Raw genomic sequence first — 26,873 nt, forward strand, 5'->3', positions numbered from 1 at the left:
TTGCTGTGTCACTTCAGAGGGCATTTAGATTCAACTGCATAATGTGGGGTTGGAGTCAAATGAAGGCAACAGCAGGTAGATATGCACGTTCCCTTCCCTGAAGGATATCAGTGAACTAGTTGGGTCATTTCCTCTCCCACTCCCCCCACAATGATGCCAACTCACAAACTAACAGATTTATTGAATTGGGTTTCACAACTCTCCATAGTGGGAATTGAATTCACAAGATCAGGATTACTACTTAAGTACCATAACCACTACACTACAGACATAATTTATCTCTCCTCTAATATCTTCTACTCTGGTATCTGCACAGCCACCCTAATTCCTTCCTATTCCTCACCTACATTCTGTCTTTCGGTGACATTATCCATAATCAGATAGTTAACTTCCATATGTATTTCAACAAGATCAAACTTTAGGCTATCGACAACCACCTCCTACTCCTTTACCATTGCTGGATTGGCTGACTGCCTAACCAACATAAAGCTGTGAAAGAGACATAAGTTTCATCAGATCAGCAGGTCTGAAGCTATCCTTTCTGTATCTCTCCAGAAACTGTGCAGCTGAGGTACTTCTCTAGCTACTTTCATAGCCTCAGTGTCTTGCTCCTGAATAAGCTGAGCTCCAAGTCACACATCCAATTCAAGACCACTTACATCCCCACTTAATCGATGACTGCATCACCTTGATGCTTGTTTTACCTTCTTGTCGTAGCCCCCAAGCTCCTCCTTACATAAATTTCACCTTGTCCAGATCTCTACATTGACTTTAAACTCCTTGCCCCATTTTTAAAAATCCCGCCATAACTTCACTTCTCCCTCCTTCACTCAGCGATCTTTTTCTACCCTAATTCCACCTACACCTTCCAACTATTCTGACTATGATCTACTGTGCTTTCCTTCACCTTTTTGCTCTGTCATTGATGACAGAACCTTTAGCTATTGCACCCTTATTGTCTGGAGATTTCTTCCTAAATTCTTCTGCCTTGCTACCTTCTCTTCCACCTTCAACAATCAGCTTCAATCGTTCATTTCTAGCTGTGCTTTTGGTCCCCCCCACTAAATTCTCTCCTTTCTGCTCAGATATCCCAGTTCCACCACCCGCTTGGTACATTTTGCTACATGTATGCTTCTGTAAAGCTGCAAGCTGCTGTTGCCACGTGTTATGAGTTTATTCTGTGTTCAGATATTTTACTTTGCAAGGCAATATTTTTCTTGCAAGCTTCCACCTTCATTGCTTCTTTTGTGGAGCTGTTGATACGCTGGAGGATGGTAAATCGGTCACATGGCAGCCTGGAATAGCTCACCCAATCTCCATGTGAGAACTCGGACAGTAAGAGATAGCTGGCTGCTCCAGTGTGGAGGCATTGCAATGAGGCCTGATCATGTCCTTATCCAGCATGATCACACAAGAGCAGCGTCAAACAGGAACCCCTGCCTGAGATTTTTGTCGACTTAGCCCAAGGGTGCTAAACCTTTTGTAACAGATGTTAAAGCAGATCAGCTTTAGGCCGTCACTCAACAAACCTGCAGCTTTCAGCTCAGTATAAATCAGTCATTGCCTTTATGCACTAGGCCATTGGAAAAGATCCATGCACACATTATTAATTTGCCATGGGTCAATGAGGATACAGGAAGGGTGGGGGAAAGGAGAGAGGAAATGATGGATGTTCAGCTGAAAGCAGTGGGATTTGAGGCTATAATTCCAACTTCCCTTTTCTGCTGCCAAGTTTCCAAATCAGTTGCAGGATGAGACCTATCAGTGGGTAGATCTCATTGACTTTGGTGCCAGTTTAGAATTAGAATTCAGACAATATAAAGTGGTAAATGTTGTGTTGTGTGTGTCTTGGAGATATGCAGAGATGATACCAGCATCTATGTCTGAACAGGTGATTTGTTTACAATGCTTTCAAATGTTTACTCTCATGCTTACAGCCTTCTCCTTCAGGTTAGTTTCTCTTTCTCTCTGTAACCACACGAAGACTTGACTAACAGTACACAAAACAAGAACAGTCAACAGACACGCATAATCAAATATCAAACAATTGAATACTACAGCAAACTAGCTTGGATTTTGATGTAAACTCAATGTCAGCTTGTCACTATGAAATAGTTTGCATTGCTTTTCGGATCTGAATCCAAGACCAGCAGTTTGAAACATTCTGAAGAAGTCAAAGGCTAGATTTAGGTGCAAACTTAACTGGAAGTTGGAATTTGGTCCAAACACCCCAATCTAACATACAGAGACCTGAGATTAACTGATTTTCTGGGGTCTGCCTAATTATTAATAACATGGGTGAGCTCGAGGCACTGCAGAGTGCCTCTCCTTAGGAGCCCGTCCACAGCAAATGGGAGATATATAGCTGCTGCACAGTAGAGGTCATGCAGCAGCTTAAAAGGGGCAGGCATCCCTTCAGTTAAAAATTCAGAAATAGCAAACTTAATGGCTACAAAATGTCTACCAGGATTGCGGTAGGCCACAGACCAGCTCGGTTCTCTGGTAGGGCCATTTTTAAAAATGTATTTATTTGTTAATGAGAAGTGGGCATTGTTGGTTAGGCCAGCCTTTATTGCCCATCTCTAACTGGCCTTGAGAAGGTAGCGGTGAGCCGCCTTTTGAACTGCTGCAGTCCATGTGGTGTAGGTACACCTGCAGTGCTGTTAGCGAGGGAGTTCCAGGATTTTGACCTAGTGACAGTGAAGGAACCTATGTTCCTATGCAGAGTTAGACAGATTTTTGATAGACAAGGGAGTCAAGGGTTAAATGGGGAGCAGATGGCAAATTGAAGTTGACCACAATCAGATCAACCATGAACTTATTGAATGGTGGAGCAGGCTTGAAGGGCTGAATGACCTACTCCCGTTCCTAAGTGCTATGTTCCCATATTACTATGAACATTGATATAGTTCCAAGTCAGGATGGTGTGTGACTTGGAGGGGAACTTGCAGATGGTGATTCCCATGCATCTTCTGCCCTTGGCCTTCTAGGTGGTAGAGGCTGCAGGTTCAGAAGGTGCTGTTGAAGGAGCCTTGGTGAGTTGCTGCAATGCATCTTGAAATCCTTCTGAAGGAAGTAACCCAGAGGAGATGGTGGCCTCTTCAACCCTGCATAACACTGGGCCCTAGGGAACTGCCAGAGGAATGGGGCGAGATTGCCCACAGTGTGAGTACCAGCTGAATAGACATTGAACCAGTAAGAAAAGAGTTTAATAACCTTTACTAAAAATTAAGAACTCGCATTAATGTAGCATATGAAGCACGTTTAGCACAGAAAGTTACCTTCCTGACACACAGTCTTAACCAAACGAAGCAATGGGGTGCTGTTTACGTGCATGCAAAACTGACTATGGCACTATGGCAGAAAGAATCCCAGAGCAATAACTACAAAACAGACACCAGGAAGGAAAAAAGATACACAAGAGTAAATCTTGAGCAATGGCCATCCACAGTTTCAGTGTTAGCACTGGTCTCTTTAAACTGATATTCACTTGCAATTTGGAACCTGGCCATTCTGAGTAAGGGTTAAAATTTTCTCAGGAGCTTCTCCTGGTCATCTGCCATAACCTCTGTGGAAGCTCCACAAACAGCCCGGAGAAAGGAAAACATTTCTTGGGGGGTCCCATGAACCTTCTGCTGATGTGGGCAACTGGGAGCGCTCCCCATGGAAACCAATGCTGTTAGAACTTTAGGTGAATGAAGTAGTGTCAAATAGGCAGATATAATGGGAAGTCTGATGTAATGGTGCATTTATTTGCATACAGTCACCCAGGCACTGGTGGTTCCTGCCTACACACTTTCCTAGGGCCCGGTGTTATGAAGGGTTGAAGAGGCCACCATCTCCTCTGGGTCATCTCCTTCGGAAGAATTTCAAGATGCATTGCAGCAACTCACCAAGGCTCCTTTGACAGCCTCTACCAAATCAAATTGTGGGCAAAATGGACAGAGGTGAAATGTTACAGACCCAATTTTCTGATCAGCAGAAATGTTTATGTCTGAAAAGAAAATTGGTTCTAAATGAGATAATCTAGGCATCAAGTTTTAAAAACCAGAAGGTAAAAGGATCCTCAATAAAAAGACATCTGGTTATATTTATTGGTTTGGCAGCTCAGTGTATAGCTGGTGAGATTGTTTGCTGTTGCGCTGCATGTATGAGCCCCAGACATCTTCGCCAGATAGTCATGGAGTTCCTAAAGTAAGGGCAAGAATGGCCATTTACATTGTTTCCCCATAAGTTTCACTGATTTACTCCCAAAGTTATAGCAGGAGATTGGAGATTGGGACAATGCCAGCAAAATTCAGGACTAATGTATTTATTCCAATTGAAGGTAATTTAAATGCTTATGGTGACCATGGTTCTGTGATTCTAGTTCACAACCATATCGACAAGCCCTAGTTAAAGTTGAATTGTATTCTACCTTTAAACTCAAAGCCAAAGTTTGTCCTTCATTCCTGATTGTGTCCTTTTGACCCCATAGGTACAGAAAGATTGACAGAATCGTTCTTGATATTTCCCATAGTTGGATAACTGTGGATATTGAGCAGTGACAGGTTTGAACATCCTCCAAGCACTCACTGTCCATGCTCAGGCACTTGAGTTAGCATGTATACAGTTCTTTGTTGCAATGGGTACTGTGGAATCCAACATTCATATAAACTGGGTTGAATTCAAACTTTTTCTGAGATAGGGAATTGACAGCAGCAGCAACAAATAGTGCTGTAGGTGAGCAGAGTGGCATTACAATGTGCCATTATCCAGATAATAATGTTTTAGATTTATCTTAAAGTATTTTCAGCTAGTTGCCAATCCTCACATTGACTGGAGGACTTGCTTGCTGCTCCATTCTGCATTAGCTGCCTTCAGCCACAGTGGTGATAGGTTTACTCCAACTGGCTCTGCCTCAGGGAAAATCAGTCATCGCTCCATCTCTTTCTGGCTCTCCTGTAAAGTGGATGTTGAGCAGTGACAGGTTTGAATATCATCCAAGCACTCACTGTCTGTGCTCGGATGTGAAGACTGGCCCTGCACCTATGAGACTGCACATCAGTGGGAGTCAATGTCCTGAGAAAAGAAAGGGATAGGAAAACTGGCAAGCAATATAAATGTTAAAAAAAAGACACTTCTTTTAAAACTCCAGAATTGTTTACAAAAACAGTCAGCAATTGCATGTGTAAAGCGTAGATTCTCTTGGTGGATGAGCTAGGATTAACTGAATGGCCTACTACATCCACACAATCTTGTGAACAACAGCTTGCTTGTTTTGGCACACACACTTTGTTTGCTTTGGGGAATAGTGGGGAAGTGCTGGAAGGATTAGCAAGCTGATTACCAACCTGCTGAACCACATCATGATCACTCCTTCAACAAGTGGATCTTGAACACAGAACGTCTGGCTCAGAGACAGGAACACTACCAACTGAACCACAAGATCTCCTACAAGAACCACCCTGTCAACTTCGTTCTCTACCTTTGTGTCAGCTGTGGCTTGGTTGACAGAACTCTTACTTCGGAGTCACAAGGTTGTGAGCGGAAAATATCACGGTTGGCACTTCAATGCAGCACTGAGGGAGTGCTGCACTGTTAGAGGCATTAGACTGAATTTTATGTGCCCCCGGTAGGGGCGTGTCCTGCGGGGGTGGCACATAAAATAGGGCAGATGTCCATTCCACCACCTTCCCGCCCACCCCTGAACTCACCTTCATAATACATAGGGGTGGGGGATGGCGAAATCGGCAGCCTGCCCACCGTACTTAAGTAAATAATCAAGGCTCAATTAGGCTTGTTATCAAGCCAATTGACCCTGATAATACACTGCCCCCGTCATAAAACATTTAGCGTGGGCAGCCGGGCGGGAGCGGGCAGCCCGATTTTTTTTATGTTAAAAGAGCGGGAAGGAAGGGAGTTGGTCACTCTTCGAGGGCTGCCGATCATGGGGCAGTGATCCCCTTAAGGTCGAACCCCTGCTTCCTTCCTACTCGCTCCCTCTCTCTTAAACCCAGCTCCCTCCCCCGCCCCCTGCTCTACTCCCTAACCTACCCAAACCCTCCCGGCCCAAGATCCTGGACTTCACTGCTCCATGGGTCCATCTTCTGCAGTGCCAGCAGCAGCCACTGACACACTCCTGGCAATGCCGGGACTGGTGGATCTGCCGGCCAATCGGCTGCAGAGCGGGTCGGTGCGGAGCATGTTGACTTTGGGTGGAATTTTCCGTCCCCGTTGGCGTCGGGTGTCATGGCGGGTGTGAGCGGACAATGCGACAGGAAGGCCAAAATTGGTTTCACGATGTCTAGAAACTAGTTTGCGATCGCCCCCCCCGCCCCTCAATGGCGGGTCGTGTTTCCCGCCGCCACTGGTCAGGAACATCATTTTAATACATCTGCGTCTAATTATAAGCCCTGTTTGGCGGAATTACCCTCCCACATCAAATTTACTGCTCATGCCAGTGGGAAAACATGCCGGCCCAGAACACGTCTTGACAAGTGTGACGTGCAGAAGTCAGGACTTACCGTTAGGCCTTGCTCAGATCACGGATATCCAAGGAGAAGGTGGTGCTGGAGCCCTAAAGCTACAGGATCCTGGAGGAACACGTGCATCGCATGCTGGGTGGACTATCATGGACATGGCTCTGTTGCAGAGTGGCTCATAGAAGGTGGGAGGTCAGCGTTGACAGTCTGCTTCGGGGCATCGATGCCTTGGCAATGGTCTGCTATGGATGATCGTCAAGGGGTGGAGAGGAAGGTCTAGGTTTGACTGGGTGAGGAAGGTGTACCGGGGAGGGTAAGGTTGGAGGGGAGGGGTGAGGTTAGGAGGGGGGAGGGAGTATGGGGGGAGGAGGGTATAATGGAGGAGAATACGGCAACTGAGGAGGTAGGTATAAGGAGGGAGGAAGATGTAAGGGAAGGAGCTTGGAGGGGGGAAGGAGTTCGGAGGGGGATGGAGTTCAGAGGGGGGAAGGAGTCCAAGGGGAGGAAGAAGTTCGGAGGGAAGGAAGGAGTAAGGGTGGAGGAAGAGGTAAGGGATAAGTGTGGGGGGGATGTCCAGGTGTATGTGCAAGGGAGGGTCTGTTGAGTTGATGACTGCCTCCTGGGGAGCAAAATGAGGGTCGGTGCGGTAGGAGGGAATGGTGAGAATGAGAGAGGGCAGAGTGAGCTGGTAGGGTGGGAGGGTGAGGATGCAACGGTAGCGGTAGAAGGGACGGTGATGATGATTAGTGGGGACTCCGAGGGTGGGAAGGAGGAGGTTGGGGAGGTGAATGTGGATGGGGGTGAGATTTTCGGGAGGGTAGGGAATGTACATGTTCACCTGGACATCCCGGAAAGAAAAGGGTTCAGGTTGGTAGGTGACGGTTTGGAGGTGGAAGGTGATGCCGGGGGGTGTCAACAGTGGACAGGACATGGGTGATTGGGGAGGGGAAAAGACTGAGGAGTTGAAGACATATTTCATACAACCATCTTGTAAAATAGAAAGTGGGCGGAGCCTCGTGTTGGGCGGGAACGGGTGCTGCATGGGAGTGTGGTCAGTGGGTGGGGGGAGGTGCAGGTCAGCTCAGATGGACACTGAAAGAGAACCCCAGCGGGCAGCATTGAAAATGCTCAGGACATCAAGATGAGTGTGATGGAGGAAGGGTCCCCGTGCCCAGGAACGTGCTTGCACGAGGCTCGGAACGGCCCTGACACACATGCACTTCTCCCTCCAGAATCACTCGTGGTCCGGCTGCGTGCAGCTGAACTGCAAATGGTGGGGGGGATGCAGGAGGAGGACTCATAAAGCCTGTAAATGAAGCTCAAAAACAACATTACACATTATTCAGTCAAAGCAAATATATTTTCACATTACGAAGTGACAAAATGTGTCCACCCATTTGTGATGAAAAATTCTTAACTTTTCTAGGCCTTCAACTTCTTCTAGGTGCTGGGCAGCAGGGTTGGACACAACATGTGCAATGGTTGGTCTTTTTGCCTCTGATGACTTAGTCAAGGTGCCCAGTTTCCCTCTCGCATTGCCACTGCAGGAAATCATCCATGGCTACTGCGATGGAGCGCAGGTCTGCACACATCTCCGGGTTCTGAGGCCTCCATACATGCACATGTGGGCACCACTTCATCAGAGAGCAGGTGGGCACACTTCTCCGACTTGTGTGCCACTCTGTTGAAGACTTCTAACAGCTCTACGTGATGTTACCCCGCCTTCTGCTGACTCCCCACGATGAGTTGGAAGGCCGAACCCAAGGGTTCATCATCTGACTCGTACCTCATAGATGCCTCTTCCCCAGCAGTCCTCTGCATTCCAGGTAACTCAGTTGAACCTGCCTCCTCCTGCTGCGGACATGTGTCCATGCAGTGACCACCAGATTGTGAACCCGAGCCTGCTCTAGATCTAAGTCCCACCGAGGTGTGTTTCTCTGCGCTGGTGGAGGGTGTGGGTAAACACTGTGATGGGTCTTCCAGGCTGCTCATTTCCAGCTCTCCAATGGATAAGGTGTCCTCTTGGCTGGAGGTGAGGAACTGGGTGGAGCTGAGGGACTGGCTGGCTGAGGGTGTCGGTCGCTTGGCAGAGATCCCTGTGAATCCAAGTAGAGGTAATTAGTGCGTGGCAGCAGAGTCAAAAGCAGGGGAGAGAGAACTTGCATTTGCATTGAGAGAGTGATGATGTGATGCAGAATCCTCACGTGGGTGTTTGTCGCCAATCTCACTGTTGCCGCGGGCACGATCCACGTCCTCACCAGTCAGCTCGATGACAAGCTCCTCAAATTGAGTGAGAGGCCTAACGTGGGCCCCTCCACCTCAGGTCTGCGACCTCTCCCTGCTGATGTGAGCAGTCTTCTCCTGCATGAAAACAGATGGAGAGAGTGTGAGCAGGACACACGGCACTGTGTGAGGCTGGATTGGGACAATAAGGCATGAAAACCCGCCATTGCGGCCAGCAGGTAAAACATCCTTTTTCCCACTCGCTATCGCATTTAGTGCAAATCTGGGACGATTTCATCCATTGTTTTTTCTGTGGTGAGCAGAGCCATGGACAGGATGAGGGAACAAGCTCCACAGGATATGAACCTGATGGAGATGTGAGGGTATGTGTGAGAGTTAGTGATGTTGTCCCTTGAGGTGTGAGATCCCTGTGGATATGTGATGAGTTTGTGAGTGTTTCAGCAGAGTGATAAGAAGAGTGACTTACCCTGGCAGAATGGATGAGGCCATTCATCCCCTTCCTGCACTAGATAGCTGTCCTCTTTTGCAGGGCGTTGGCACTGACCACCACTGCCAATGCCTCCCATGCTGGATTAGTGACCTTACTTGCTGGCCTTCACCCAGAGTTGGGGTAGAGGACTTCATGATGAGCCTCCACTGCACCCAGTAGGTGCTTCAGGGAAGCGACACTAAATTTTTCGGGCAGCATGTTTCCTCTTTTTGGCAGCCATCAGCTCCCAGCAGCTTCCTATCCCTGGGAGAGTTCTAGCCCTGTGCAGGGGCAGCCTTTAAACATAGCGCCAGGTTTACTGGGGGACCGGAGAGATGGCAGAGTGGGCAAATCAGAGGCCAGTGACCCGGCGTGTTTCCCTAGAATGTATAATTAATGAGGCAGGATTGGGACAAAAAGGCATGAAAACCCGTCATTGCAGCCAGCAGCTAAAACGTCTTTTTTCCCACCTGCTACTGCACTTGGTGCAAATCTGGGATGATTCCACCCACTGTCTTTTGAATGAGATGTTAACCAAGAGATGTCACAATTTCAGAGCAGAGCAGAGGAGCTTTCCTGGCCAACATTTATCCCTCAATCAACATCACAAAAACAGATTATCTGGTCATTATCACCATGCTGTTTGTGGGAGCTTGCTGTGCACAATTTGGCTGCTGCATCCCTTACATTACAACAGCGATTAACTTCAAAATATGCTTCATTGGCTGTAAAGTACTTTGGGATGTTCGGTGGTGGCCTACAAATATAGATATAAAGTCCTATTTTTTGATTCTTCAGGAATACCTTCATTACTGAAGAATGGGAGCTTGGACAAGGGGGGATTGCCAGCACTATACCAAAGACAATAATTGGAAGGTAAAAATTGGGTGGTGGGGAGAGAGGGTGAAAGGATTAGAAAAATTATGAAAATCCAGTTGCATGGATTTTTTTTGGAAGGGAGGCATGGTGTGCAGTTCGGAGCATTTGCGTGTTAATATTGCATGAGTATAACCTTAATTGCACTGAGTCGCCATCAATTATATTAACATAAACAGCCATCATCCAGAATCAGGAGCCAGGTATACTGACCGTGATGATTAAGTGATGGATCAATCTCAATGGGTTTCTTTATATTAAAGCACATATTCCAGAAACAGTCATAAAGATCAGCTCTCAACCATCTAAATTCTGAATGCTGAACATCCGAGATGATGAATATAATATTCACTGGAAAAAATTAAAATTCTATATTTGAATCTTTTTTCTTTCCTGAAGAATTGTCAGGCCTCAAAATCCTTCACAGGTCCGCCATAAATCACTAGAAATCTGTACCCCCTCCCATCCATAGAAATAAATAATCAACACCTCTGAATATCATGAATAAATACGCCAGTAAGTGGAAAAAAATCTAAACAACTCCGAAGCGAGGAGCCCACTGTTCTTATTGAATAAGTGCAATGTGATTTGAAAACAAAAGCACACAAGGAATCCCTTAGGTGAGATATTAAAATAAAAATTGAAATTTTTGGAAATAAGCAACAGGTTTGCCAAAACCTCCAAAGAGCTAGAACAGGATAATGTTTTCATCAGAACACAGCAGAGATGTTACCTGTAATAAGACAGGCATTGAAATTCTTGCACATCCCGGACTTCCTGAGCCATGCATTTGGCAGCTCTGCCTCCAGCTCCCTGGGCCTTAAGCTCTGGAATTTCCTCCCTAAACCTTTCTGCCTCGCTAGCTCTCTTTCCTCATTTAGGAGGCTCCTCAAAATCTCCCCCTTTGAGCAAGCTTTTGCCCACCTGCCCTAATGTTTCCTTCTTTGGTTTGGTGTCAATTTTTGTCCACTTACACTCCTGTGAAGCTCATTGTGAAGTTTCACTACGTTAAAGGTGTTATATAAATGCAAGTTGCTGTTGGTGTTGAAAATCCTTGGAGACTCACCACTCTCCTATCATAACTCCGGGCAGAGTTGTGCAGACACCAAATTGCACCATGTCTCTTCCATTTCATACTTTTCCTGATCGCCTCTTGGAAGGCAGAATGCGCCATGTACCATGAATTCCCACCCCTCAAGCACAGTTGAGATCAGGCATCCATAAAGTTATTCGAGGCATGTCGATCTCCACAAGGGTGAACATGGGCCCCCATTGTGCAGCATGGAGCAGCAGAAGAAGAGGATTTTTTTCCAAGAAAGAACCTTTCTGGATAGGTCAGCCCCTGTACACAGAGCCCAGCAAGACCTAGGCAATTCTCTCAATAGACAGATGGGTGTCAGAGCTTCTAGCTGCCATATACAGATGGGCATCAGAATTGCACCCAAAGTGTTGCTGGCACCCAAAGTATTGCTTGCGTCCAGCTGTTCCATGTAAATGAGGCGCCCTCTCGCTGACCCTACAAACCCTGCCTGGGTTGGGTGCCAGTGAGCACAATCCTAGTGGGGCCGCAGGGATCAGAGCCAAAAGAATTTTTGGGTCGCAATGACTGCACTCATTCAGGAGCAGTTACCTTGCTAAAGTTCCAATACGCCCTTATGAAATGCCAGCCTTTCATCAGATCAACTGTTGCCTCTGAGTTAGAAGGTCATGAGTTCAAAGCCCAATCCAGTCACTGAGTACATAACCTAGGCTCACAATTCAGTGCAGTAATGTGGGCCGAGATGTTAAATCAAAGTTCCTGTGTGCCAGTTCAGGTGGATGTAACAGAACCCATATGTCCAAGAATCTTCATCACAGTTCTACAATTGCTTCATGTTGACATGATTGTCTAGAATGCGAGATCTGAAACAGACACCTTCAAAATCTAGACTGGTGACAAGCAAGGCTGTGTGATAGGCCCCATACTATTTACAATCTACCTGACAGTGTCCATTTACCTCATCAAAGATCAACTTCCCGCTGGTGTGAGTGCTAAATACTGTCTAGATGGAGAACTCTTTAACCTCCGTCGCCTCCTTGCCAAAATTAAACTGACCACCATAGACATACATGATCTACAGTCTGCAGATGACTGCAGTGTTGTTGCCCACTCTGCACCAGACCTGTAAGCCACTCTCGATCTCTTCAATTCTGCACACAAGAAACTCAATCTTTCCTTGAATGTTGCCAAAACAAAACTCATATATCACCTTACACCTGGTCAGTCAAAGATCCACCACCCATATATGTTGAAGGAGATACTCTTCAGTAAGCTCAGCACACCTCTTATGCCATGGCAATCTCCTTTCTCCAAAGTGCACCATTGATGAGGAGATCCAACACCGGATCAGCTGCATCTGCTCAGCCATCTACAAACTAAAGGCACTGAGTGTTTGGCAACAAAGACATTCCGCAAGTCAACAAAAGTCTTATTGCATAGAACATTCGTTGTCTCCACACTCCTGTACTATAGTGAGACCTGGGGCAGAATTTTGCCCTTGGCGGAGGGGGTGGCCCGGAAGCCAGCCACCGCCCACGATCGGCACTGCACCGCGATTTCACGCTGACAGGTCAATTAAGGCCCGCCCAGTGTGAAACGCGAGTGGCAGCGCTGAGCACTGCCTGTGCAGGAGGGGGACGGAGTGTGAGCTGGCCGAGCGGGAACATCGTACATGCGCATGAGTGAGCGCTGCATAATCTCCCTGAGGCACAGAGCTGCCTCAGGGGGAATGAAGACATATAAAAAATTAATAAAGAAAATAAAAATGTAATAAAATATCTCCCCTCATGTGACTCTGTAACATGAGCATGGACAAGTTATTACTGAAAAATTAAAGATTTTATTTATTTTTATTTGCTTTTGGGAACCTCACCCGCCCAGGTATGAGGTTTCCAAAAAAATGCGAAGGCCGCTTGGCCTTTTTGCCTGCCTGGCAACCATTAGGTTGGACAGGCAGCGAAAAATTTACAATAATTGATAATTTAATCGCCTTGACAGGCCTTTTAATTGTCGGCGGGCACGCTGCTGGCTCAGGCATGCGCCCGCTGACCGAACTATCGCGCGACTGCACATTGATGCCGGCATGCTCAACACGTGCCACTTCACGCTCCAGCGGGCTGGGCGCGCGCTCGCCCACCACGCGAAAATTTCTGCCCCTGGACTGTGTATCAGTGACACGTAAGAGCTCGAGAGAAATTTCATCAGCAATGCCTCCGCCGCATCCTCCAGATTGAATGGGAGGGCCATCGAGCAGATGCTAATGTCCTTTTGATGCCAATTCCACAAGCATTCAGGCAAAACTCCTGCAAAATGAATTTCGATGGACTAGACATTGTGTCTGGATGGCCACAAAGCATCTCCCCCGCCAGGTCCTGTGTTCTTAACACTCAGGAGGTGATGACGTCGTGCTATTGTCGCTGGACTAGTAATCCAGGGTAATGCTCTTGGGAACCAGGTTTGAATCCAGCTACAGCAGGTGGTGGAATTTGAATTCGATTATAATCTGGAATTAAAAGTCCGATGATGACCATGAAACCATTGCTGATTCATTAATGTCTGTCCTTACCTGGCCTACATGTGACTCCAGACTCACAGCAATGTGGTTGACTCTAAAATGCCCTGTGAACAAGGGCAGTTAGGGATGGGCAATAAATGCTGGCCTAGCCAGTGATACCCACATCCCATAAACAACTTTAAAAAAAAAGCTGTATCAAACTGCTACAAAGTCACTAAAATGGACGGAGCAACTGGCATCAACCTAGGCCCCGGAAAAGACAACCTGTCAACACTGCAAAGTCCTCCTTACTAACGTCTGGGGGTTTGTTCCAAAACTGGGCGAGCTGTCTCACAGATTAGTGAACAGTGAGCTGGTGGACTAGTCAAGCAACAAACTGACATATTCATCCTCACGGGATCATGCCTTACAGATAATGTCCCAGACTCCACCATCACCATCCCTGGGTATGTCCTGTCCCACCAGCAGGACAGACCCAGCAGAGGTGGTGGCACAGTAGTATACAGTCAGGAGGGAGTTGACCTGTGAGTCCTCAGCTTCAACTCTGGACCCCATGAAGTCTCATGGCATCAGGTCAAACATGGGCAAGGAAACCTCCTGCTGATTACCATGTACTAGTGTGCCAAACAGCATAAGCTGCAAGCAATAGACAGAGCTAAGCGATCTCACAACCAACGGATCAGATCTAAGCTTTGCAGTCCTGCCATATCCAGTCACGAATGGTGGTGGACAAGTAAACAGCTCACTGGAGGAGGGGGCACCACAAATATCCCCATCTTCAATGATGGGGGAGCCCAGCACATCAGTGCAAAAGATAAGGCTGAAGCATTTGCTACAATCTTCAGCCAGAGTGCCGAGTGGATAATCCATCTCGGCCTCCTCTGCAGGTCCTCAGCCTCACATATGCCAGTCTTCAGCCAATTCGATTCACTGCATGTGACATCAATAAATGGCTGAAGGCACTGGATAGTGCAAAGGCTATGGGCCCTGACACTATTCCAGCAATAGTACTGAAGACTTGTGCTCCAGAACTTGCTGCACCCCTAGCCAAGCTGCTCCAGTATAGCTGGCATCTACCTGGCTATATGGAAAATTGACTTTGGAGGAAGGGCACGAATGGCGCTATATAAATGCTGGCTTCTACTCATTTATAAATTGCAAAAAATGGGCTGAATTTTCCTGGTTGGATTGTGATCCTGACTTTGGCCTCAATTCTGGGTTGGGAATTAATGACAGCATGAGGACCTGTGAAGCGGTAGGCCCAATAGAAAGGCTCACAGCGATGTCCGGCTGGCAATGCCACTAGGAGAGGTGGGTGCTGCTAAGGGAAGCAAAAGACCGTGAGGGCGCCTCAACATGGAGGCACTCTCTGCATCATTATGAACCACAGCTGTCAGGCCATCATTGTGGAGGTGGAACATTGCTGTAAGATACCTTGCTGCCAGGGTGGTAGCAATCACCTCCCAGCAGATGCATGATGCTGTAATGGGAGGAGGCATCGATGATGCCCTGAAAGTTGCCTCCAGTTACCTGCTGGACTCCAGCCTCAGTGCGGAGCCCTTCAACCATTGGGAAGATCTCAGCAACACCATCAACTTTCCCCTAATTGGTCTTTTAATGGACCCAATTGGCTACCCCCCACTGCTGGCATATTGCCTCTGCCATCTTGACCCTGCCTCAGTCAAGATCACTCAGAGGCAGAAGCCTGTCCGATAACTGATCCAATGCGCTATTTCCCAATTTTGCTATTGATGCTAGCTCCTAACCCATCTCAAAGTCCCTGGGAAAATTCTGCCCAATAAATCTAAAACCATCACATTGGGCTGAATTCCACCCCCCCCCCCCACCCCACCACCCCCCCCCATCGGGGGCAAAGTTGAAGGGTGGGTGCGCGCAGGCGCGCTTCCAATTGGCACCCCCAATTGGGGGCGCGGTGCCATTTTATGTGGGAGGGCCAATTAAGGCCCACCCAGCGTGACGTCCACACAGAAGCGCTGTGCACTCCCTGTGCGGGTGGGGAGAGTCCCAAAATCGAGAGTGCGCTCTTTGCGCATGCGCACAAAAGCGCACTTATCTCCCTGAGGCTAAGTGCAGCCTCAGGGAGATCGGCTCAAAATGTAAAAAACCTAAAAATAGAAATGTAAAATTTCCCTAACAGGTCCCCTCATGTGACAATGTCACATGAGTTGGGACATGTCCATAATTTTCACAAAAACTTTATTAAAATGTTTTAAGACCTACATGAAACCTCATCCCACCCGTGGATGAGGTTTCATGCTTTTTCTAATCCCCGCTAGGGCTCCTGGCCTGCCCACCAACCTTAAGGTTGGACGGGCAGGTCCTTTAATTACTTAATTAACCCTGTCAATGGCCCCAGTTGGCCATTGACAGGTCGGCGGGTGGGCAGCTGATTTTGCTGCGCCCCCGCCTTCCTGAAAATTTAAATAGGGCGCGGTGATGTCGGGAGTCCCCTCCTCCAATGTCACCATGCGTCATTTTATGCGTTGGTGAGCAGGCTCCATCCCTGCTTGCCGACGTGTAAAATCCAGCCCATTGAGTCCAGCTCTAAGTAGTGAGTTATATGCCTTGATTTCTTGAAATTATGAAGAGCATTTAATGTTTATTCCTTTCAGTTCTGCAGAAGAAATTGAAATCTACATTATTTAAAAAAAATATGTCTACATTATGATTAGTCAGCAACCCTTGAAGCATTGTATTAGGAATGGATACAGTCTGTAAAATATTAGTTTGATCATTTTAAGAAGGAGCATTTAAACAACCTGCATCTGTTCAGTGGCTTTTACTAACACAATAACCGACGGGGGAGAAATGGCTACTCATTTGACCAGCTAATTAGTCATGTGAGGTTGTACAACAACTTCTGGATTTTTGAAATTTACAGAATCACAAAATCACAGAATCACAGGATCACAGGATCACAGAATCAAACAGAATCACAGAATCAGAATCACAGAATCACACAGAATCACACATTCACAGAATCAGAATCACACAGAATCACAGAATCACACAGAATCACAGAATCACACAGAATCACAGAATCAGAATTACACAGAATCACACAGAATCACAGAATCACACAGAATCACAGAATCACAGAATCACAGAATCAGAATCACAGAATCACGCAGAATCACACAGAATCACAGAATCAGAATCACACAGAATCACAGAATCACACAGAATCACAGAATCAGAATCACACAGAATCACAGAATCAAACAGAATCACAGAATCAGAATCACACAGAATCACACAGAATCACAGAATCAGAATCACACAGAATCACACAGAATCACAGAATCAGAATCACACAGAATCACACAGAATCAGAATCACACAGAATCATAGAATCACACAGAATCACAGAATCAAACAGAATCACAGAATCAGAATCACAGAATCACACAGAATCACACAATCACAGAATCAGAATCACACAGAATAACACAGAATCACAGAATCACACAGAATCACAGAATCACACAGAATCACAGAATCAGAATCACACAGAATCATAGAATCACACAGAATCACACAGAATCACAGAATCACACAGAATCACAGAATCACAGAATCAGAATCACACAGAATCACACAGAATCACAGAATCACACAGAATCACAGAATCAGAATCACACAGAATCACAGGGAATCACACAGAATCACAGAATCACACAGAATCACAGAATCACACAGTGCAGAAGAGGCCCTTCGGCCCATCGAGTCTGCACCAACACGTGAGAAACACCTGACCTACCTACCTAATCCCATTTACCAGCACTTGGCCCATAGCCTTGATTTTATGACGTGCCAAATGCTCATTCAGGTGCTTTTTAAAGGATGTAAGGCAACCCGCCTCCACCACCCTCCCAGGCAGTGCATTCCAGACCGTCAACACTCTCTGGGTAAAAAAGTTTTTCCTCACATCCCTCCCTAAACCTCCTACCCCTCACATTAAATTTATGCCCCCTTGTGACTGACCCTTCAACTAAGGGGAACAACTGCTCCCTATCCACCCTGTCCATGCCCCTCATAATCTTGTACACCTCGATCAGGTCGCCCCTCAGTCTTCTCTGCTCCAACAAAAACAACCCAAGTCTATCCAGCCTCTCTTCATAACTTAAATGTTTCATCCCAGGCAACATCCTGGTGAATCTCCTCTGCACCCCCTCCAGTGCAATCACATCTTTCCTATAATGTGGCAACCAGAACTGCACACAGTACTCCAGCTGTGGCCTCACCAGCGTTCTATACAACTCCAACATGACCTCCCTACTTTTGTAATCTATGCCTCGATTGATAAAGGCAAGTGTCCCATATGCCTTTTTCACCACCCCACTAACATGCCCCTCCGCCTTCAGAGATCTATGGATACACACGCCAAGGTCCCTTTGTTCCTCAGAGCTTCCTAGTGCCATGCCATTCATTGAATACTTCCTTGTCAAATTACTTCCAAAGTGTATCACCTCGCACTTTTCAGGGTTAAGTTCCATCTGTCACTTATCTGCCCATTTGACCATCCCGTCTATATCTTCCTGTAGCCTAAGACACTCAACCTCACTGTTAACCACCCGGCGAATCTTTGTGTCATCCGCAAACTTACTAATCCTACCCCCCACATAGTCATCTATGTCGTTTATATAGTAGTTTTGTAGTTTCCTTGGAAATTGGATCACAGTGTTGAGGTGAGAGTAGAACACACAGGCAATTGTTCTGTTTTTACGAAAGGTGTCCCAGCATTGAATATCATCAGGGGAGGAAGGGAAAAGGGGGAGAAACTTGGCTCTCTTGATCCTGGTAACATGGATTGATAATTGGTCAGGAGGTAGGAAACAGAAAATAGAGATAAATGGTCCATTTTTTGATTGGGAGGACATGACAACTGGTGCTCCCCAGGAATCTGTACTGGAGCCTCAGCTTTTCATCATTTATAGTAATAGTTTTGATGAAGGAATAGAAAGAAGATTGCATATCCAAGTTTGCAGGTGACCCTAATTTGGGAGGCACAGTCAATTGTGTGGATAAGAGTAATACATTAGAAAGGAACATAGATTAAGTGAGTGAGGAAGAATAATAGATTTCAAAATGGGGAAGTGTGGGATTATTCACTTTGGATCTGAGAAAGGCAAGTCGGAATATTCTGTAAATTATGAGAGATAAGGAACTTTGGAGGAGTGAAAGGATTTTGGTGTGATTAAAAGCTAGTGCACATGTACAAAAAATAATCAAAAAGGCTAATGAGGAACAATAATACAAACGTCAAATACTGCAGATGCTGGAAATCTGAAAGAAAGGATTATCATGACCTGAAACGTTAACTCTATTTCTCTCCACAGATGCTGTCTGACCTGCTGAGTATTTCCAGCATTTTCTGTTTTGATTCTAGGCTAATGAGAGGTCTTGGTCAGACCTCATCAGGAGCACCGTATTCAGTTCTGAGCACTGAACCACAGGAAAAAAATATTGGCCTTGGCGGGGGTGCAGTGCAGATTCATCAGATTTATACCAGCCTTAAAGGGTTAAACTATAAGGACTGGCAGCACACTCCATTGAGTTTAGATGGTTGAGGGGTGCTCGAATCGAGCTGTTCAGGGAGGGATTTCAATATCACTTTTAAAAAAAAACTATTTTCACTGGTTGGAGAATCCAGAACAAAGGGGCACAATCTTAATATTAGAGCTATTATTTAGGAGTGAAATCAATAAGTACTTTTTCACACAAAGGGTAGTGTAAATCCGGAACTCCCTCCCCCAAAAAGGATTGTGGTCCTGGGACAATTGTAATTTTCAAGACTGAGGCCAATAGGTTTTTGTTAAGTGGGGCATCAAAGGATATAGAGCAAAGACTATCAAGTGCAAATCATCCATAATCTTGAACAACACAGCAGGCTTTAAAGGAGCTGAATGGCCTACTTCTGTTCTTATGTTTCCAGCTAAGTTGCCAATACTTCCTGTCCAGTCTCACACATGAAGGGTGTTTCACTGGATATCCTAGACTACATATATTTTTCCAAGCTGATAACATTTTTTCAAATTTTCTCTCCCTTTTCTTCATATTTCTGTTTGCATACAATTTCACTGGCAGATTCTGACTTCTTAGGAGGAATTTTAACCTGACAGTGTGTGGGTTTGCAAGCTGGCAGCAGGTTAAGAGAGTTGAGATGGCTGACGTGTCGAACCTGCCTTTAACCTGAATGTGACCTGTTTCTGGGCCCTCTACTTGCCGCCCTCCCCCCATACTTTAACCCTTTACCTCACACCCGCTGGGTGTCCACAATTGGGAAAGATAGTCACAGTGTGATCAAATTGTTTTCTACTGGTTTAGCAAAACCCCTTGTCTTTTGCACTCAATTCCTCAGGTTTCAGTAGGATTAACTTTACAACCATGGCTTTGTCAAACAATTCCACACAACTTGGTCATTCATATTATGCAATCTTTGAATGTGGTCCTATGCAATATTGAGACAGCAACATCGAAAAATCTTACAAGCACCGCAAACAACAATCCAATGTACAAATGAGAATATCTTGAACTAACAGTGATGATATTCTATTAGTGCATGACTCACCTCCAAGTTTAAAAATGGAAAAAACTTCCATTAAATTAGCACTAACCAATTCACCTGCAACAATGTGCCATTTCCATCCAGACAAGCAGGCTTTGTTAACAGAAGAAAATACACTTTGCATTCGGTGATAAATATTTCCTCATGTTAAGTTGAAACCAACCACACTTATGAGTGCCCAGCAAGAAGCAAATAAGAGAGCAAAGTACTGCAGCTACTGGAAACCTGGGGCTGAATTTCCCCCCCGTTGGGGTCGGTGGGGGGTGGTGTGGGAGCGGGTGTAGTGAGCGCGAATCCAATCCGTGTCCCCGATCAGGTCCGCTCTGCCATTTTACGTGGGTGGGCCAATTAAGGCCCACCTGCACGAAAGAGCGCAGAAATCTCCCTGAGGCACAAAGGTGCCACAGGAAGATCAGTTTAAGGTTTTAAAATTTAAATAAAGGAAAAAAAAACTTTTAAAACATGAGCTGGGACATGTCAATGAATTTTTTAAATAATTTTTATTGAATTTTAAAACACTTCATGAAACCTCATCCTGCCCGTGGATGAGGTTTCATGAAAAATGCGAAGGCCGCCTGGGCTCTTCGCCTGCCCGCCAACCTTAAGGTTGGACAGGCAGCTCATTTAACTGCTTTAATTAGTTTTTAACAGGCCTTAATAGGCCTTTGACCGTTCGGCGGGCACGCAGCCAACTTGGCTGCGCGCCCGCCGAACTCAAAATCTCAATGACGTGCGGTGACCTCGGGACGCCCGCCCGCTCGACATCACCGGGTGCCATTTTACGCATCGGCGAGCAGGGCCCGACCCCACTCGCCGACCGGAAAATTCTTCCCCTGAAATAAAACAGACAATGCTAGAAATACTCGGTGGAAAAGGCAGCAACTGTGGAGAGAGAAACAGAGTCAATGCTTCAGGTCCACAATATTAACTAGCCCTGCTTCTCTCTGCACAGATGCCACCAGACATGCTGAACATTTCCAACATGGAGCAAAAATAACCCCTTTTGCCATCCCTTCACAAGGCAATCATTTCCCTTCAGCAAAAAACCCAAAGAAGCGCCTGAGATCTGGTTGGCACAGCGTTAAAAATTAATTTAAATAAAATAAGTTAAGGTATGAAGAAAATATAAACAACTAGATGAGCAAAGAAAAATATATGTCAAAGCAATAAGATGATAATTTTTTAAAAAAAGAATAATTAATAAAAATGACCATTGAAAAGTGCCAATCAGCAGAGCTAACTAATAAAACCGTTTTTGTCAATTCACTTAAGAAGTAGAGCCAGAGAGAGACGACTCATCAGAGAAGGGGGAGGGGATTGAGGCCAAGCTAAGGGGCTGGATTATACCGTCCGCGAGCAGGGGGCGGGCCCGCTCCATTTAAATTTTCAGGAAGGCGGGGGCGCAGCAAAATCAGCTGTGCACCCACCGACCTGCCAATGGCCAATTGAGGCCATCGACAGAGCAATTATAGTAATTAGTGGACTTTCCCATCCAACCTTAAGGCTGGCGGGCAGGCCAGGAGCCCCGGCACGAACTAGAAAAAGCATGAAACCTCATCCACGGGCGGAATGAGGTTTCATGTAGGGTTTCAAAAATGTTAATAAAGATTTCTTGGAAATTATGAACATGTCCCAACTCATGTGACCTTGTCACATAAGGGGACATGTTAGGGAAATTTAATTTTTCTATTTTGAGCTTTTTCACATTTAGAGCTGATCTCCCTGAGGCTGCACTTAGCCTCAGGGAGATGAGTGAGCTCTTTCGTGTGCATGCGCGAAAGAGCGCACTCTCGATTTTGGGAATACCCCCCTGCCTGCACAGGGAGCGCATAGCGCTTCCCTGCGGACATCACACTGGGCGGGCCTTAATTGGCCCGCCCACGTAAAATGGCGCCACGCCTCTGATCGGGGGTGCCAATTGGAAGCACATCCATAAGCGCCCATCCATCAACTTTCCCCCCAACAGGGGGGAAAATTCAGCCCAAGGAGATGGGTTTTAACTAACACCCACCTTGCATTTGCCTCTGGTGGCGCACACTCTGAGCTGACCTCAGCAGAATTCATATGAAAGTGGGTGTCGGAAGCAGGTAGTCTTTCAGCTTGTGTTTTCCTCCTCTCCCATCTGGTGTATGGATCGGGTTTTGGGGAGGGAGGAGGAAGAGGAGTGGAAGAGCGTGTGTGTATGTGTGTGTGTGTGTGTGTGTGTGCGCGCGCGCGCGCGTTTGTGTGTGTATGTGTATGTGTGTGTGTACAGCTCACTCCCAGTCTCAGGGTTCACACAATCTCCCATAATCACTCATACGCACTCTCACTCACAATCTCATACTCACTCTCACACTCACACTCACTCACTCATGCTGACTCACACTCATTCATACAACATCATCAAGGGGCAGGAGGGAAGGGCTCAGCCCAGGCCACACACCATTGAGAGGCAATTTATTTTTGATTTGGGTTTTATTTTGTTTTGAAATAGTCTGCATGAAAAAGTAATTTAGAGTTGGATAGTTGAAATGGAAATATAGTTGCTAAAAGCATTCCATGTCTATCACACACGTATAGCATGGCATTTGACTTTAGTAGTCAAAGCAGAGAAAATGATTTTATAAATTATATAGAAAGCTAGTAATTAAGAAATACAGACCTAATGAAGAAATTCATAGTAAAGGGATTATTAACATGACTTATGGTAGTAATTAACATATTAGCCAATCAGCAATTAATCAAAGAAATAGAGTGAGAACAAGAGTAATGGTCCAACAGTAATGGTCCACTAGTTATGTGTAACCTGTCTGCATGAGTAAAATAACTAGATCAATGCTAAAACCATTGTAATAAATGAGAGGAAATTGTGCAGAAGGGGAATAGGTAACATAGAAACTCACAAAACTTACCCGCAGCTTCACTCTGCCAAACTCGGGTAGAGACATTTCAATCGCCCTTGGGGACAACGTGCCCTGAAACTAGCACATGGAATCTTTTAGTGGGCTGGTGCCAGCACGGGAGGGTGAGAGCACAGTCAAGGGCGGACATGGACTACATCATCCAGAATGCACCCTGGCTGTCAAAACAAATGGCCATGTGGACTTGGGCTCTTACTCCAGGACAATTGGATCTCGAGTGCTGGAACTGCTTCCAGAGCGGAGCGCCCACCGGGCACTTGCTTGCGAGTGCATTGAGCTGTGAGGCCACTTGATTGACGAGCGGTGCTGCCCCAACCGATATCTCCCGAAGGCACAGGCCCCGTTGATCAGTACTGTGTTGCACCCCCATCTCCCAGCCCCTGCCTCACCCACCTGCCATTCCACACGAGAGAGGGTTTGAGCGCAGAACTCCAACTTGCAGGGGGTAATATTCTCCACACAGAGTTTACAGGCAAAGGATAAGTTTTCTGGGTATGACTGAGCAACTTTGCCTCCCGAGGCTCTAGGTTTCCCATTAGGTGACATTTGCATCCTTCTGGAAGAAGCTAAGCTAACTAGGTGAGCATGCATTGTCAGTAATGGTCAAAATCACGGTGGTCCTTAATTTCCATGCCCCTGGCTCCTTCCAGGCATCAGTAGATGATATTTGTAGAATCTCACAATCTGCTGCCCACAAGTGCATCTCACAGGTGACTAATGTCACGTTTGCCAGGACTGGGAATTATGTCCAGTTCTCAACTGATGAGGCCAGTCAGAATGAGGCACCGCTATTTGTGGTTCTGTTTCCCACAGGTCCAGGGAGTCATTGACTGCACACATGTAGCAAATAAAGTGCGTCCAGATCACACTGGGCTCTTCAACAACTGAAAGATTTTCCGCTTTATCAATGTTCAGCTTGCCTGCAACCACAGGAAGATCATCATGCATTTCTGTGCAAGACTTGCAGGAGCGCCATAATGCTTTTGTCTTGCATCAATTAAGTCTCTCTGAGATATTCACAATAGGAAGCAGAGCTAGCAGATAGCATCTTGGAGACAAGGCAAGGCCTGCCCACCAAAGGTGTGCCAACATCACCTGTGAGGAGCTTAGACACAATGATGACAAGGAAAGGTACGATAGTAGCCACCCGACTACCAGAGCAGTGATAGACCAAGCAATCAGGGTGCTGAAGATGCTGTGTAAGTGCCTGGACAGGTCTCAGAGTGCCCTTCAGTGTGTTTCAACCCGTGCATCCAGAATGATGGATGTTGGCTTGTACCTTCCTCATATATAGTGCAGCAGTAAGGACTGGAGTTCAGGCGAACGAAGATCTTGAGAGCACTGTCTCTTCAGAGGGGGAAGAGGAACGACAAGTGAATGATTCAGAGAATTAATATGGCACGCACACCATCAGCTGCATGTATAGCTGCTGGGGTGTCTGGAATGGTTTGATCCAGACATGGTTCACTTTGACTGAGGGACTGCAGTCTCTGGCACACAACTCTGGAATCCACCTGGCCCTCTACCACTCTGGCACAAAGCAGGCCTATGATTATCCATTCCACAGACACCCAATGCTCCTCTTCATAAGACAGAGGCCACCTGTCAGTCAGCAGACAAATATGGGCAATATGGGAAGCAATCAATTAAATTTTGATACACAACAATTAAACAGAAAGGAAATAATTTAACATTGTGATAAACAACGATGTGCGCACCCCTTGTGCAAATACAATTCCATTGACTTCCTTTACTGACTACTCTTAGGTGGTGCTACCTCTTATTAAAGATAACTTATTAAAGAACTTCTGTCTTAAGAAAATCAAATAGGTATACATAAACACCCTGCACAACAGAGGCGTCAGTGGAAGTAGAGGCGAGCTGCTTATAGCTGTGCTCAGATTGCTCAGGTGCTCTTGGCTGATATCTTCTGGGTTTTGCAGTGCTTGAGGATCCTGTCAAAGGATCAGGAAATGGGGTTGTGAACACCCCCTCCTCCAAGACTCTGTCCCATAATGGCACAAATGCCCAGGCAGTGTTCTTGCCCTGCTGGTCTCTCTCTGAGGCAGGGTGGAGGGGAGCAATGGCCTGGCAGATTGGCAGGGAGGCTTCGTAAAAGTGTTGTGTTGCCGCAAACCCTGGATAAGAAGCTACAAATCCCATGTTTGCACCAGGCGCCGTGGCATCTGTGGGGCTTCCCTTGGGGTAGGCCCTGGTTAACAGCTGCCACCTTTATAGAGGGCAACATTCAGGAGGGCAAATGTGTGGCTGCCATCTTAATGGGGGGATATATGCAGCAGGGAGAATACACGGCCATCCTGGGTCAGGGAGCAGGAGGAAAGGGGCATCACTGAGTCTTCTGTCACTGGGGAATATGGAGAGTTTGGCTGAAACCTACATAACTATATGAAATAATAACATCTTCACAAAGTACTTTAAAACCCAGGTTTTCATACTTATTATAAGTTGATCCATTATAGGCAAATGTTAATAATGATAGACTGGATGCTACTGTGGCTGCTTTATTACTGTTTTGTTTTAGTGGTTTCTAGGGGTCATTTTAATTTTCAAACATTAAAATGGGATCACATTGGAAGGTAGTTTGGGAAGCACTGGACTAGGTGATTGGGCCAATTGTGCATGAAATTTGCGTGAAAGGTGAGAAAGAGGAAGCAAAGAATTACAGAACGGTTAGCCAAACAACTGTTGTCAGGAAATTGTTCGAGACAATAATTAAGGATAGGGTGACTGAACACCTTGAAACTTTTCAGCTGATCAGAATCAGCCAGCATGGATTTGTAAAGAGTAGATCATGCCTGACAAATCTGATTTTTTTTTGAAGAGATAACTGAAATAGGGGAATGTCTGTGGGCGGTACTTATGAGATTCCAGAAGGCATTTGATGTAGTCTCTCGTAAGAGACTGTTCGCTAAAGTTCAAGCTCATGGAATTGAAGGCAAGTTATTGACCTGGTTAGGAAATTGGCTCAGTGAAGGGAGACAGAATGTAGGGACTTTAATTGCCAATGATGTGACACAGTGATCTGTTTTGGGGCCTCACCTATTCACGATATTTATTAATGACTTAGATAGTGGGATCAAGAGACACATTCAAATTTGCCAATTATGTAAATATAGACAGCATTACAGTGTAAATGGAAGCGTGTATAATTACAAATCCAATAGCCAATTCGATTCACTCCAAATGATATCAAAGACTGGTTGAAGGCATTGGATATTGCAAAGGCTATGGGCCCTGACAACATTCCGGCAATAGTACTGAAGACTTGTGCTCTAGAACTAACCACAGCCCTAGCCAAGCTGTTCCAGCACAACTACAACACTAGCATCTATCTGGCAATGTGGAAAATTGCCCATGTATGCCCTGTCCACAAAAAGCAGGACAAATCCAACCTTTCCTAACAGCGCTGTCAGTGTACCTACAACACATCAACTGCAGCAGTTCAAGAAGACAGCTGATCATTACCTTCTCTAGGGCAATTAGGGATGGGCAAAAAATGCTGGCCTAGCCAGTCTCGCCTGCATCCATAAAAGGATAAAAAAATTACAAAGATATATTAATAAATTATGTTGTCACGAACATGTAGTCGCGATATTCTAAATTTTTGTAAAAAAAAGCTAATCTTGCTTTTAAAAAGACACAAGAAGCCTTAAGGTGGCTGCTAAAAGTCATCTGATCTTTTTCAACTGCAATGTGGTCAAGCTCTGGAAGGCTCCAATTGGATTGCAGGTAGACATATTCAGACATGTGAAG

This window comes from Cetorhinus maximus, chromosome 5, assembly GCF_964194155.1.
Source record: "Cetorhinus maximus chromosome 5, sCetMax3.hap1.1, whole genome shotgun sequence".
Taxonomy (NCBI): Eukaryota; Metazoa; Chordata; class Chondrichthyes; order Lamniformes; family Cetorhinidae; genus Cetorhinus; species Cetorhinus maximus.